General features: G+C 40.1%; 1 long non-coding RNA gene across 1 annotated transcript in view; it reads left to right on the forward strand.

Annotated features, from left to right (window-relative positions):
- Positions 1-15,066, forward strand: part of LOC138889000 (uncharacterized) — a 42,757-nt gene extending 27,691 nt beyond the window's left edge. Inside the window, exon 3 of the long non-coding RNA XR_011406538.1 lies at positions 14,959-15,066. This is a non-coding gene — a long non-coding RNA (uncharacterized lncRNA). The remainder of the gene's footprint in view (positions 1-14,958) is intronic.
- Positions 15,067-15,996: the final 930 nt, after the last annotated feature.

A 15,996-nucleotide genomic window follows, 5' to 3' on the forward strand; every position in this document is an offset into this window, starting at 1 on the left:
CCTTACCCCGAGCATATTTGTCGTGAAGGTACTTTTTTTTTGTCCTTGTACAAGGATGAACTTGAGTAGGCATGGAATCTAAACTCATCGACCTCATTGAGTTGTTCAACACGAAGATTTGCAGCAACATCCCATTCCAAATTCAACTTCCTCAAATCCCACATGGCCTTGTGCTCTAACTCAACCGGAAGATGACAAACTTTTCCAAATACAAACCGATACGGAGACATCCCAATTGGAGTTTTGTAAGCCGTCCGATAAGCCCATAAAACATCATCCAACTTTTTCGACCAATCGGTCCTATTTGCATTGACCGTCTTTGATAAGATACTTTTAATTTCACTGTTGGAGACTTCCACTTGACCACTAGCTTGAGGGTGATAAGGGGTAGAAACCTTACGATTGACACCGTCAAAGAAACGTGTCGAAAGCCTTGTTGCAAAAGTGAGACCCCCCATCATTGATAATCGCACAAGGAGTGCCAAACCTTGTGAAGATGCTCTTTTTAAGAAATGCCACAACACTCCGAGCTTCATTGTTAGTAAAAGCCATGGCTTCAACCCATTTCGAGACATAATCAACTTCCACGAGAATATAAGTGTTCCCACAAGCACTAACAAATGGACCCATGAAATCGATGCCCCAAACATCAAAGATATCCACTTCTAGAATCACATTGAGCGGCATCTCATCCCTTTTTGAAATTCCGCCTGCTTTTTGACACTCATCACACCTCTTCACCAAATCACCCGTATCTTTGACCAAGGTGGGCCAATAGAATCCACAACTAAGAACTTTCGAGGTGGTCCTCACCCCACCATGATAGCCACCATAGGGTGAAGAATGACAAGCCTCTAAGATACTCAATTGTTCTTCCTCCGGGACACATCTATGAATTACACCATCCGTGCAAATCTTGAAAAAGTATGGCTCATCCCAATAAAAATCCAAGCTATCTCGCTTGAGCTTCTTCCTTTGGTTAGAAGAGAGCTCATATGGGATTATTCCGGTCACAAGGTAATTGGCAACATCGGCAAACTATGGCATATCATTCATTGATACCGCAAGGAATTGTTCGTTGGGAAATGAATCATTTATCTCAAGGCCATCACAAGGCCTCCCCTCCTCCTCCAAACGAGACAAGTGGTCTGCCACTTGATTCTCACTACCTTTCTGGTCCACAATTTCTAGATCAAACTCTTGGAGTAGTAGCACCCATCTTATCAATCTTTCCTTGGAGTCTTTCTTTGTCATCAAGTACCTAAGGGCGGCATGATCGGTGTGCACTATACCTTTGGCCCCCATAAGATAAGGTCGAAACTTTTCCATAGCAAACACAATAGCCAACAACTCTTTCTCGGTAACTGTATAGTTCCTTTGAACCTCATTCATGGTCTTGCTTGCGTAGTACACTGAATGAAACATCTTGTTGATCCTTTGGCCCAAAACAGCCCCAACCGCAACGTCATTAGCATCGCACATGAGCTCGAAAGGCAAGCTCCAATTTGGTGCGGTAATGATGAGGGTAGAAGTCAACTTGAGCTTGAGAAGCTCGAATGCTTGCATACAACTCTCATCGAACAAAAAATTTGCATCTTTCTCTAGCAACTTGCACAAAGGGTGTACCACTTTGGAAAAATCTTTTATGAACCTCCGGTAAAAACCCGCGTGCCCAAGAAAACTCCTCACCCCTTTGACAGAAATAGGGGAGGAAGCCTTGAAATCACCTCTATCTTGGCTTTGTCAACTTCAATTCCTCGCTTTGAGATTTTGTGACCCAACACTATACCTTCTTATACCATGAAATGACACTTTTTCCAATTAAGAACAAGGTTGGTGTCTTCACACCGGGCCAATACTCTATCCAAATTTTTCAGACACTCATCAAAAGAATCCCCAACCACGCTGAAATCATCCATGAAAACCTCCAAATATCTTCGACCATGTCGGTGAAAATAGCCATCATGCAACGTTGGAAGGTCGCCGGAGCATTACACAATCCGAACGGCATTCGAAAGAAAGCGAATGTGCCATAGCGACATGTAAAAGTTGTCTTCGCTTGGTCCTCCGGGACAATTAAAATTTGATTGTACCCCAAGTAACCATCCAAAAAGCAATAGAAAGCACGCCCCGTAAGATGATTTAGCATCTGGTCAAGGAATAGCAATGGGAAATGATCTTTTCGGGTCACCTTGTTTAGCTTCCGGTAATCCATACATACTCTCCACCTAGTGACCGTGTGAGTAGGAATGAGTTCATTGTTGTAATTGGTCACCACAATCATACCACCTTTCTTCGGCACACATTGCACCGGAGAAGTCCAAGAACTGTCAGAAATAGGATAAACCACACCGGCGTCTAACTACTTGATAATCTCTTTCTTCACAACCTCTTGCATCGCCTCATTTAATCTTCTTTGATGCTCCAAGGAAGGCTTTGCATCCTCCTCCAAGATGATTTTGTGCATGCAAAATGCGGAGCTTATTCCCCGAATGTCAGCTAGAGTCCATCCAATTGCCCTTTTTGCTTTTGAAGTACCACCAAAGTGGCCTCAACCTGCATGTTAGTAAGGCAAGAAGAAAGAATAATAGGTAAAGTAGAATTTGAACCCAAGAATTCATACCTAAGGTGTGGAGGAAGTGGCTCCAACTCCAACATCGGTGGCTCCTCAATTGATGGCTTTGTTGGTGGAGTTTTCCGATTTTCAAGATCCAAAGATAGCTTCCTCGGCTCATAAGAATAAGAGCCCATCCCATGTAGGGCATTGACACATTCCACTCTACTAGCATCATTATTGACATCCATGTTTAAGAGCACTGCTTCAAAAGGATCCTCCACGTTGATCATAGCACTGGTATCATCCACAATCACAGCTGTGACAAGGTCTACAAATGAGCACACCTCGATGCTATTGGGTTGCTTCATAGATTTGCAAACGTGGAAAACGACCTTTTCATCTCCCACTTGGAAAGTGAGTTCACCCGCTTCAACATCAACCAATGCCTTCCCCGTTGCAAGGAAAGGTCTGTCCAAGATAACAGGAACCTCATAGTCCACCTCACAATCCAAAATCACAAAGTCGGCCGGCAATATGAATTTGTCCACCCAGACAAGCACATCATCAATAATGCCCAAAGGTCGCTTCATCGATCGATCCGCCATTTGAAGTCTCATTAAAGTTGGCCTAGGTTGCCTGATACCCAAAGTTTTGAAAATCGAGTAGGGCATCAAATTGATACTAGCTCCCAAGTCACAAAAAGATTTGGCAAAATCCGCACTCCCAATGGTATAAGGAATGGTGAAAGCACCAGTATCTTCAAGCTTCTGGGCCATTGAATGCACTATAGCACTAACTTGGTGAGTCATCTTTATAGTTTCACAATCCATAGAATGCTTCTTTGTAACCAAGTCTTTCATGAATTTTGCATAACCCGACATTTGTTCAAGTGCCTCCACCAGAGGCACATTAATAGATAAGCTCTTCTTATGTCAATGAACTTTTTATACTGATTATCATTCTTCTATTTCGCGAGCCTTTGAGGATAAGGTGGAGGTGGCCTTGGCAGAGAAGCGTTGGCTTTTGGCACAACCAGCTCCGGTATGTCAATTATGTGTTTCCTAAACGGTTTACATCATTTTGGGTTTCAACCTCGACTTCTTCAATATCAATCCTCACTTCATTGTTCACATTTTAATCAACCACATCTTCAACTACCAAAGGGACTTCGTCCTCTTGCAACTCAACATCATCATCCACGACTTGCTTTTGCTTAGAGGCATTCACATCACCGCCTCTCCCACTTCTTGTTGTGACTGCCATAACATGATTGTTCCTACCCGTTGGGTTCACTACCGTATCACTTGGTAGAACACCCTTCGGGCGAGTATTCAATGACTGAGAGATTTGGCCTAATTGCACCTCCAAGTTTCAGATAGAGGTGTTGTGAGAAGCCAAATGTGCATCGGAATCCGCATTCTTCTTCATCATCTACTCGAACATTATTTCAATTCTGCTCATATCATTACTAGAAGAACTAGGACCTTGAGAAGGAAAAGAGGTGTATTGTTTGGTTGTTGGTACATTGGGGGCCTTTGAAAGCCTTGCCCCCGGTTTCCTTGGTTTCCATTGTTGTTCCACCCGCCTTGATTGTTATTGTTGCCCCAATTGTTGTTATTTCCATTCCAATTGCCTTGGTTGTTGTTTTGATTACCCAATTGTTGTTTTGGTTGTTGTTGTTCCAATTACCACCACCATGTTGTTGATTGCCCCAATTTCCTTGGGGCCGCCATTGTTAGTTTGAAGAGTTGCCTCTATTGCCTTGATAGTTGTTGGCATATTGTACCTCCTCACTTTGGTCATCATAACCATTATTTTGACACCCATCATATTCATCAACAAATTGCTCAGAATTTCCTTGATTTTGCTGCCTCCTTTGCCTTCTCTTGTTGACAAGCATACTAACACCCTCCATGGCATTCACTTGGCAAGGATTCTGAACTTGTTGCAACTGTGCCTTAGTCAATTGGTTCATAGTAGTTGTAAGCTCAGCTATCGCTTGCCCATGATCATGTAATTCCTTATGCAAATGGATAACCGTAGGTTCACCTTGAGGCACATTTGCTCTACTCTGCCATGCTGAAGAAGTGTCCGCCATTTCATCAAGTACATCACATGCCTCCTCATAAGAAAGCTTCATAAAATTGCCCCTGGCCAATTGGTTAACAATGCATTGATTTGTAGTATTTATGCCCCGGTAGAAGGTTTGTTGGATCATGGCCTTGGTCATATCATTATTTGGGGATTCCTTCACCATCGTTCTATACCGCTCCCAAATCTTATGCAAAGGTTCTGTTGGCTCTTGCTTGAGGACTAATATTTCATATCGAAGTGCCGCCATATGACTAGGAGAGAAGAATTTGGCAATAAACTTATCCGCCAACTCATCCCAAGTTGTGATGGAATGGTTGGGGAGTCTCTCGAGCCAATCCAATGCCTTTCCCCGAAGTGACAACGGGAAAAGTCTCAATCTCAACGAATCCTTGGACACATTCGTGTGTTTGCTCCCCCAGCATGTATCTACGAACCCCTTGAGATGTTTGTAGGCATTTTGATTTGCAGCGCCCGTGAAGTACCCACGCTACTCAAGTAAGGTCAACATCACATTGGTTATCTGAAAGTTGCCCACCCGGATTCAGGGTGGGACAATAGCGCTTGCGTAGCCCTGGTTCGGTAATACTCTAGGAGCCACTCTTGGAGGAACCGGGGAAGGGTCTGGAATATAGTCATTTGGATTAGCATTGGCATTCTGGCCTCTCCGTTGACCTTGAGGTGCAAGAGGCACCTCATCTTGCTCAAGATCATCTACCTTCTCCCCCGCTATCACGTTTCTAAGAGGGTCATTAGCGTTTTTTAAATCCATGTTGGTATCTGAGTAAGGACACAAACAAGTAAGTAACAAATAAGGAAAGAAGAACAATGCACTAGACTAACTAAATAGATTGCCAAAACCGTTAGCTCCCCAGCAATGGTGCCAAAAAGTGATCGCCGCCAACTCCACACTACTAAAAAGTAGGAAGAGAGGGTCGCAATAGCTTTTACCCGATATGAGGGTCGGGATCGATTTCCACAAGGAGCTAGGAATGGAGTCGAGTATCTATCTAGACTAGAGTTGTGTAATTGTTCCAAATGTCACTTCCATACATTTTTGGGTTTTTGATTATAAACTATTATTATCAAACTATTAATTGAAACTAGATTATGCTACGAGATAATTGCTAAGCTGTATCTAATGGGAAGAAGGGCATTAGGGTCGTGACATTACCTAGGAGGCTAATTGACGAGTATATGTTACTAAGGTTCAATTGACATAATTGGGGCTTATGCTATAACGGTTGCACAATTTTACCCACTCTCACACCTCTCGGTAGAGAGAGTGATTTTGCCCAATTGACTCTCTCGAGACCAAATGGGTAGGCAAATTAGCTCAAGCAACTAGGGTTCAAGTTGGGTAATTACTCTCTCAAGGTTTAACCCTTTAATTGGGACTATCAATTCTGTTGAGTCCATCCCAATTCCTTGTTTGGTCAATTTTTGAAGACTTAGGCTCTCTTTCTCAAGAAGAGCCAAGTCAACTTAGCACAAACCAGTATTTGCAACCACCAATTCATAGATTAGACCATAAAATTGACCCAATTAACAAACACCCATAGTCAATCTAACAATAGATGGAAACACCCATCAGTTACCCACACTAGGGTTGATCCACAACCCTAGCTAATGGGTTTAGCTACTCATGCTTGAAGGAGAAAATAGAGAAGTAGATGAAGAACAAGGCATATTAATTAAATGCTAAATTAAAATACAAAAATCTATCATTAATTTGAAGCTAAGATGCCAAAAATGGCTATAGATGGGATCCCACGAGCGCAGCTCAGTTCTACATATATCAGATTACCTAAAAAATGGTAAAATGTTCTATTTATACTAGGCTGGAAAAACTGGATAAAAATACCCCTGCAGGGTCAGTGCGGGCTGTATAAAATGGACCGCGGCCGCACTAGGCTCTTGGACTTCAATTCTGGGCTCTCTGAACTTGGGCTCTGCGGACCACGGTCGCGGAGGCAGCTGGCGTGGTCTGCACAATTATGACCGCGGACCGCATGGCTTGAACTTTGGCATTTTCCATATCTCTGAATCTCTCTTCTGCGGACTGCACAAAAAGGTAGTGCGGCCGCGGAACCTTCACCGTGGATCGCGCAATGTGTACTGTGGCCGCGTTGCCTGAAGCCTGGTTTTACCATCTCTCTGAATCACCTAGTGTGGCTGCATTCGACTTTGTGCGGTCTGCACTAGGCTTGTTTGCCCTCAATTTACATTGTCTTTGATACTTGAACAGGTTTCACTCCTTTTGATTCGATCTTTGACATTTCGTCACTTTGTCGATCAAACCTGAAATCAAGCACAACTTATGAGCCTTTTGGGACTATTTTGTAACAATTTATAATCAAAGCATAGGCAAGAAGGATCATGAAACTCGTTAAAATCTCTACTTATCATGTATACAGACTCCGTAGAGGCTCCTACATCTCAAGCGCTATCATAAAATCAGTATATTCGCTATTGCGTGCAGTCCGATCCCATAACTGTCACTCATAATCAGTCTCTTCGCCTCACTCAGTCATCAATCTCTCCAGTCTCACTCATAGGCTCACAGTGTCATGAAACTAGCCCAGCAATAATGATATGATGTATCAATAAATAACAACAGAGACTGAGATATGATATGAATGCATGAATATGACTAAGTACGAAATATCAATGAAATCAATAAAATGATAGCAAGAAATGACCACTATAGGTCCTAACCGTATCGGCATAAAGCCTAAACATGATATCTAGCTTGGTTGACAGCTCAGTTACTTTATCACATGGTGAAAATACAAATATCAACAAAATAGAACCACTATACATTGCCATGGAAACAACAAAGTCATGATTCATAGGGTACACGCCCACACGCCTGTCACCTAGCATGCGCGTCACCTCGATACCAATCACACAACACGTAATTCAGGGTTTTATACCCTCAGCACTAAGTTAAGAAGAGTTACTTACCTCAAACAAGCTAATTATGATATCGAGCAAGCCAAGCGATGCTCCAATAATGCCATCACACGTGTAGCGACTTCCGAACGGCTCAAAACTAGCCAAAAGCAACTCAAATACATAAAATAAAGCCCAAGGAAACAATTCCAAATGATAAAGAACAAATCCTTAATCAAAACCCAAAACCGGCCAAAAATCACACCCAGGACCGCACCTCAGAACCTGACAAAACTTACAAAATCCGACAACCCATTCAATTACGAGTCCAACCATACTAGTTTCACTCAATTCCGACTCCAAACCGATGTTCAAAACTCAAAAATTCATATTATGAAACTTTAGGCCAAAACCCCCAATTTCCTATTTAAAATTCATCAACCAAGAGCTAAAATCAAAGATAGATTCATGGAATATAATCAAAATCGAGTAGAGAACACTTATCCCATTTCATATGGTGAAATTTGCTTCAAGAATCGCGTCAATCTGAGCTCCCTAGCTCCAAAAATGTGAAAATGGCCGAAATCCCCGAAATGAAGTACTTTATAATCACTGGGCAGATTAATGCACCACGATCGCGAAATTAACCTCGCGATCGCAAAGAAGGAAGAGAACTTCCCCAAAAATACACAATACGATCACGAACGAGGCTCCGTTACCGCAAAGAACAAACTCAGCAGCCTCCCCAAAGTACCCTACGTGTTCGCGAAACAAAGAATGTGAACGCGATGAACACATAAATCTGTAGTATGCGATCGCGACAAGGTCAATGCAAATGCAAAGAATAATCAATCACTACCCAGCTCAGTCCAAACTACTACGTGAACTCGTGCACACTGGCGCGAACGCGATGCTCACTTAGCATCAACCTACGCGAACGTGTCTGAGAACCTATGAACGCGTAGAACAACTTGACCCTTGCCATCAGACAACCTTACGTGGTCGCGATCCTTGCTCTGCGATAGCAATTAAGAAAACCAGATACCCTGAGCTCTGTAGAACCAGCAATGAAAAATGAAGGAAAAATAGTCCAAAATCAATCCGAAACATGCCCGAGCCCCTCGGGACCCCGTTCGAACATGCCAATAAGTCCCATAACATAATACATACCTACTCGAGGGCTCAAATCATTCATAACAACATCGAAACGATGAATCGCACCTCAAATCGAGCTTAATGAACTTTGAACTTTTCAACCTCCACAACTGATGCTGAAACATAGCAAATCAACCCGGAATTAGCCCAAATTTTGCACACAAGTCCCAAATGACATAATGAAGCTATAACAACTCCCGAAAGCACAATCCGAACCCAATATCCACAAATTCAACTCTCGGTCAAACTTTTGAACTTCCCAAACTTTTAAATTTCTAATTTTTGCCAAATTGTGTCAAAACCTTCTAGAAACATCCAAATGCGAATCCGAGAATACGCCCCAGTCCAATATCACCATCCGAACCTACCGAAACCATCAAAACTCCATTTTGGGGTCAAATTCACAAAAAGTTAAACTTGGTCAACTCTCTCAACTTAAAACTTCAACAATGAAATTCATTCTTCCAAACCGATTTCGAATAACCTGAAAACTAAAACCGACAATTCATATAAGTCATAATATATCATACGGAGCTAATCATGCCGATAAACTACCGAGCGAAGTGCAAATGCTCAAAATGATTGGTTGGGTCGTTACAAGCTTCCACTCAACTACTGGAGCAAATAGGCCCTAAGCAAAATTGAGAGTGGTTTGGGAAAGCCATTGTATGCTGATGCTTGTACTATAGTGGCTGAGAGATTCTCCTATGCAAGGGTCCTGGTTGGAATGGATGTCACAAGGCCACTGCTAGAGAAAATCAAACTGTATTATCCTAGAGGCAAGGTGATTGAACAGATGGTTCAATTTGATTGGAAACAACAGTATTGCCAATCCTGCTGCCGATTAGGCCATTCGTGTAGGGATCAAAAGAAGCAGAGGCAGGAAAGAGGGCTACAGAAAGGCATGGAAATAAAGCAGAAGTAGGAATAGAGAGTAGTGAGAGCACTACATCCTGTTGTAGACAAAATAGATGCTCAAGGCAAGTTCCTTGATCAACTGGAGTTAGCAGGAAATGAACAGTTAAACCAACAGGGTATTGAAATACAATGGAAACTTGCTTGAGGAAAATCTGCAACCAAGAAGAATATAGGAACCACAAAGGAGAATGAAGTGGACATTGGCAATGCTTTCAAAGAACTAGTTGATACAACACATAAGATAGTACAACTATCTAAAGTACAGGGTGCGCGAGAGCAGCAGAGTATGAATGATAGAGTAGGAGGTCCACAACGAATAACCATATCATGATGAACATTATAGCATGGAATGTTAGGGGGATGAATAAAGTATATAAGCAAAAAGAACTAAAAAAATTTGCAGAGAAAATAAAGTGGTACTTGTGGCCATTATAGAGCATAGAGTAAAGAAAAGCAATGCAGATTCAATACTGAAGAAGATATTTAGAAACTGTAAATGGGTTGATAACTATGATGAAGCTCTAGGAGGTAGAATATGGGTAGTATGGGATCCAGCTCAGGTGGATTACTCAGTGATCAGAACTCATGAACAATTTATAATGGGAAAGATCACTATGATTCAGCACAGAACCAATTTTAACTACTGTGCAGTCTATGGTAAACACACTATTCAAGATAGGAAAAGCTTATATGAGGACTTAAAGGAGACTATGCATGGAACCAACAGCCCTAGCCTAATAATGGGTGACTTTAATACTATTCTAGCTAGTGAGGATACGATTAATGGCAACCATGTTCAAGAGATAGAGGTAAGGGATTTTAAGAGCTTCTTAATTGATACAAGACTCGATGAATTAAAAATTATGGGAAGGCAATATACATGGTCTAATAACCATGTCCATAGTAAAATTGACAGAATCTTAGCAAATGCAGAATGGATACAGAAGTGGCCTTATATTGAGGGAGTCATTATGAATCCAGGCTTCTCTAATCACTGTCCATTGAGTGTGGGGTTTGATACTATAAACCAAGCAGACATGAAACCTTTCAAATTTTTCAACTGTTTGGCAAGCCTCAGTGAATTTGATGTGATGTTTTATACTCCAATACCACATAATATGGGGGTGATTTATGTGGTACCCAATTTTTCGTTTAACCTGATTATAGAAGGACCTAGTTTTTCGATCTGTTCCAACTACTACTGTTGCAGAATAATAAATACAGAAATTAAAGAACACAAAGATTTAACATGGAAAACACCTGGATCAAAAGGTGAAAAAACCACGACCTACCTTCTAGTAAGATTTTCCCAAACTCTCCACTAAAATCACTGAGCCAAAAACTGCATTTACAAAAAAATCTTTTGTAAACCTAGGATTAACTCCAATCCCGTTGTAGCACACAACCGCAACTATTGCGACAACTTCAAGTTAACTCTAACTTGAAAACTCTAAGTACCTAATACAATTGCTTCTAGATAATGCTGAAAGGTATAATATTAAATCACCTACTACAATTAAACTAGAATAAAAGACAGACACTTGGAACTGGTTCTTCTATCTGGTTCAAGTAACTTCAGGATTGAACGCTTGAATCACACATATGATTCACTGATATTTATGGAGTTAGTAAAAAGAGATTGACTAGAATACAGATGCTACTCTTCCTTGGTGGAAGAGTTCTAGTTGATCTCATCCTCTAGCTCTATCTATCTCTTAAGTCGTGTTCTCTTTGTGTAAGGAGTCTTTCTCCGTATCCCATATGCAACCTTTTCGATCAGGAGATATCATTTCTAGTAAGTGAGGTTTATCTCCTTCACGTGCAACTCACATGCCTGAGTCGACCATATCTGTGGTTCACTAGGATGGACCCGGTCCATGTCTGAGTTCATTTGTCAATCTTCAAAACTCTCCTTTACTTGAGCCAACAAATTTTCCCTTTTTGATGATGACAAACTCTGTGCTTTTCACTCACTTAGGCCTTGTCAAAACTCAGCTCAAACATCAATGCAAAGTTAGAGAAATTTTACTTATCATCAAGGACCAGGTTTATTAGGTTATAAACATCACTTATTCAGAATGTAAAGCACAATATCTTCCCCCTTTTGGCATCATCGAAAAGTTGCATAAACATAGTGTGATTCCTAGAATTTAAACAATTACTCATGGCCACTGGGGTAACTGCAAGTGCAATCATGGATTAATCATTAGTAATCAACCAAGCATATTTAAACTATCAAGGAAAAATAAACAATTAATTAAGTGCAAACACAACAAACTTCATTGATAGCAAATATGAGTCTACCACAATCCACAAAAAGAAACAAAAATAGTCAAAACATGAGCAAAGCAAAAAAAATCCCGAATCTGGGTCACTAAAAGGTCTAGACAGGTTCAAGAACTGAAGGCTAAGAGATCTTAAGGCTTGGAAGAACTAGAGGGTTGGGGTTTGGCTTGGAGAAGGTGCAGCATGTCTTGAAGAATGCTATCATTCTTCTCTTTTTCCTTTGTGAGCTCAGTTCTGAGAGCATCTCTCTCAGATTCAACCTCTGCTAAACGAGCCTTCAGCCAAGCTATCTCAGCATATTTTGCTCCACTCTCCTGCACTTAGGGCTCTGACTTTGTTGTTTATATGTGTCTTCCCAGATGAACCAGGTTCATTGGGAATGGCAGTGATCTCATAATCACAAGCAATCAAAGTGTTAATTCCAAAATGATCTTTGCTTGTGGCCATTTCCCACTTCTTTAGTGGCATCTTGCAGCGATCAAGAACAATAGTCAGAATAAACCCATAAGGAGTGGCATGGGCCTTGGAGCCATTGATAACCCTGTCCAGTAGCTTGATAATAAACGCATGCCAGTAGATCTGCCTTCCACTTTCAAGACACTCCATCAGAACTAAATCCATGTAGTTAGCAGTGTGTCTTCTTTCCTGTCTAGGAAGCAAACACTTGTTGACAAATTCAAACAAGACTTTGTGGCATGGATTCATTTCACTCTTCTGCACAGCCTTAGCCTCATTCACTTATGCAACATCACATAATCTCCTAGTGATTGCAAGGGTAGTAGGAAGAGAGTCCAGACATGGCCATCTTTGCCTTGTGTAGTCATCATACCCTTCAGAAGGGATGTCAAGGATCTCACCCAGCTTCTTTGCATCAAAGGTCACTTGAACTCCTTTCACCTGGCTGGTAACTCTGGCATCCTTGACCTCTGCATTTGCCATGAATTCAATGATCTCATTCCTGGCCAGCCTACCATCCAACTGAAGAACCATGTCCTTCCAGTAGCTAGAGCATCAACCAATCGAACCATCCATGCTTCCACCAAATACTTTAGAAGTCTACCCTTCAAGATTTTTCTTTTTCCAAACTTGGCCAGCTTGTCTTGTTCATCATCAGATTTACTCTCTTCTTCACCACTCCATTCCTCCTCCTCAGTAATTCTTGTGAGCACGTGATTTTTTCCCTATATGAAATACTCCTACAAATTAAAGAAATAAATTTCTCCCAATTGTTTGCAATTTTATAGGATTTTGTAGGAATTTTTATTAATTGTTTGCTTCTGTGCATGTTTACTTTTATTAAAATCACTAAAAATACCAAAAGTACCTTGCATTACATTTAGATTTTGTGTTCATATTTTAGGATTAAATAATTAATTAGTTGCTTTATTAAAAATGAAAATCACAAAAATTGGTTCACTTGTCCAATTTTTAGCTTTCTAATTTTAGATTAGTGATTTTTTCCTCTTTTAATTCAGGATCAAGTAATCTTTATAATTATTATAATTATACAATTATTTTAATTTTACAACTTAATTAACTTATGAGTTAATTTAGGATTTTTTTATTAATAAAAGAAAGAAAAGAAAAAAAGAAGAAGAAGCTTTGTTGATTTTGAATTGTGCCAAGGCCATATTTGTTGGCCCATTTAACCCTTATAGTCACCCAATCCGCCTGGCCCAGCCCTTGCCCGGTCCAGCCCTTCCTCTTTGCCAAACGACGTCGTTCCCTGGCCAAGCAAATCCCATTCGTTGATCTCTTTTGATCGAACGGATGGGAACTGACCATCCTTATCATATAAAACTGTTCAAACGCCCCCCATGCCTATTCGACCCTCTAAAGAACCAAACCCTAAACCAATTCCTTTGAATCATTCTCAAACCGCTCCAATTTCGGATCTGAGTACTAAACCCTAATTTTCTCTTTGTCAACTTTCAGTCAACTTCTGGGCTATTTGAACCTAAAACGTCCATTAGTCGTTTGTTTCTGGTTGGGAACAGTCGACTAATGGTTGTTCAAGTTCGTTTTTATCCCGTTTGAAATTTGTCTGAAGTTCTGATGGATTCTAAACTCGAAGTGAAGTCTTGGTAATCTCTTTTCTTCTTTCTTTTGTTTGTTTATCTCCTATATCTGTTTTTTTTCTTTAGCCAGTTGTCTAGGGTCAACATAACTCTAGGTTTTCTTTTCTTTGATTGTGTCTGCTCGTTCCTTCTGATTAATCAAGCATGTTGAGATTTGTTCATCTAAAGTTAATTTTGCATAGGTTTATGCTTAATTAGGGTTTTGGTGAATCGATTATTCTGTCTTGTTTAACTATTCCGCTCTCGTATTCTGTAATTAAATGAATGTTGGTTTGATTATTGTATAGATGCTTTAGTCGTTTAAGTCTAGCTTTGTTTAAGTTAATTAGATAAAATACTTTTACTTAGTGATTAGGTTAGTCTTAGTTTAAATTGCATCATTTTTTATTCTATTTCCCTTTTAATTTGCATTCTGATCTTTGATGGACTTTTGTTTTGTTTGCCTTGGTTTGCAAATCATTAGAACTTCTAGGAGTTAATTTGAACAATTGAAACTTAGGGGTTAAGTTGGGAAATGAAACAAGGACTTTCAAATAATTTCTATATTTGGAAGGCTCTAGAATAGGGGCAGTTGGCCTCATTTGGTTTGCACAAAATGAATAAGCCAATGAGGGACAACCAGCTATCCAAGTTGGTTAAAAAAAGATGCCTTGTGGCTGAAGGAATAATTTCATTATTCTTTTCAACACATGGCACTCTTAAGGGCTATATATAGACCCTTTTCCTTCACAAATATTAGACATTGGCACTCTAAAAAATACCCTAAATTCTCTGCATTCCTTTCATTAGTCTGCCTTGAACTGCGTTTTCCTGGATTTTCTTTTTGGAGTACTTAAAAGGTTTTCTCACGAAATCTCTGGTTTGCTAGGTTAAAAGAGGGTTTAAAAGGGGTTGAATCCTGCTGTTTGATTTGTTGCTTGGCTCCTACTTTGCCATTGCTGAAATCCTCACTCTCTTTTGCTTTATTTTGACATACAGGTATTCCTTGGACTTTGAATGATATGTGAAGTGCAAATCTGAAACATGTAGTCAAGTGTGGAGATTTAAGGATAAATGTTAGCTTGCTGAATGTTATTCATGTGTTCTTTAAAGTTTGTCTAGTTTCTGTATTAAGTTACCTTTACTTTATGTGTTCCTTTGTTCATTCACGTTATTGATGTTATATCTTATTTTCAAGGTTGGATTAGGACTTTAGCTTATTATGTTGGTTTGTGATTTGGCTAAAAAATCCTTTGGTTGAAGTATATAGTGCTTAAACTTTCTGTAGTATGGATCTAGGTCAGATGATGAGCATCTTCTATTTGCTTTGTTTAGGTCAGTGCTGATTTTCAGTTCAGGATTAATTTATATCATAATTTAGCTGGTTTAGTTACAGATCTTGAGCATCTGAATTCGTTTAAGAGCCATAATTTGAGCAAAAAGCTATTTGTTTGACAATTACCATTGTATATGTCCAATTTAAACTGTTTGGAGTTTCAGTATTACTAGAACAATTGTATGTGTGAATTCAGCATAAGTGATAGTTACAAAATTTTCAGATGTATATGGCTGGCAGTAATAGTAGAACAATTGGGTTAAAGTGTGTATAGCATGGCTATTTTGAGTATCGTGATTTGTTGGGTTGGCATATCATCTCATTGTATGTTAATGGGCTTCATTAAATCCTTAGCATGTGAATTACCGTGGGCTTCAAAAGAAACGCAGCCTGCCCTGAGTAATATTGGGCCTGGATCTGTGGCACATTTGGAAATGGGTAGCCGTATGCCTGGCCACATTTCTGGGGTTCGTTTTGAACCCTGTTTCTTTTTTCTTTTTTTATTAATTTCTTTGGTTATAAGCTCAAACCAATTGGCTTTAAAAAATCAAAGGCTCAGCATGTACCCAAACCTTCCTGCTAATAGCTATACCTTACTTTTTTTAAATCATTTGTAAGTAGAAATATCCCATAGGCCTAATTAAATGTAACTCTTAAAAATGGATCAAGGTGTGCCATCCATAATTAGATCACCCATGGCC

This window comes from Nicotiana sylvestris, chromosome 4 (genome assembly GCF_000393655.2).
Source record: "Nicotiana sylvestris chromosome 4, ASM39365v2, whole genome shotgun sequence".
Classification (NCBI taxonomy): Eukaryota; Viridiplantae; Streptophyta; class Magnoliopsida; order Solanales; family Solanaceae; genus Nicotiana; species Nicotiana sylvestris.